The sequence below is a fragment of the Formica exsecta genome, unplaced genomic scaffold (assembly GCF_003651465.1).
Source record: "Formica exsecta isolate Colony F162 unplaced genomic scaffold, ASM365146v1 scaffold128, whole genome shotgun sequence".
NCBI lineage: Eukaryota > Metazoa > Arthropoda > Insecta > Hymenoptera > Formicidae > Formica > Formica exsecta.
This window is the reverse complement of record NW_021848612.1, coordinates 65,811-66,664: the sequence shown is the minus strand read 5'-3', so window position 1 is coordinate 66,664 and position 854 is coordinate 65,811.

Sequence of the window (854 nt, the reverse complement as noted above, 5' to 3'; positions counted from 1 at the left end):
CTAAGTTCTCTGCCCGAACAAATAGAGCGATTAAATCAACGCATTGATAATATTCAACTCTCTACCCCACTCCCTAATCAACAAACAAATTATCATATCAACCCCCTCCTATACAAAATCCTCCTCGTACATCTAGCCCCTTAGATACAACCTCCCCGATCCGCTTTAAAGATGTAGTCGACTCTATTCTTAAATATGATGGACATAAAATGTCAGTTTTTTACTTTAGTAAAATGTGTGAACGAGCTCTTGAATTAATTCCACACTACCAGGAATATCACTTGGTACAATTAATAATCAACAAATTACAAGGTCATGTCTATGCTGCTATAGAAGGTAAGGAGTACAGCACCGTTTTCGAATTAACAAGACGATTAAAACAAATCAGTAGATCAGTATCGCGGCGAATTAGCAAACATCTATATGAAACCTAATGAAAAAATATCTTTGATTATATAGAAAGAGTAAAAGAATTACGCGCAGCTATAATTGACGAAGAAACTAGTGCCGGCAGATACTTAGTTAGACGAAATTAAGAAAGATAGCATTGAGCGTACCGTAACTACAAGTTTTATTAATGGTCTTCCTTCTGATCTTTTAATCAGAGTTAAATTAGAAGGATCTTATACATTCGATAGAGTTTTAGTGTCAGCAATACAACTTTCAAAAACTTTAGAAGCAGAAAATGCGCGTAAACGATCCGCACCACTTTATAAATCCAATATCCCTCTTCGCGCTGATTTTCCAAATAAATCAGGACCATCTCAAGCTACAAATTTACCGCGGTTTACTCAATCACAACTCTCACGAACTAACACGCAACCCCTTTTATAAGGCTATTTATTTCAGGAATG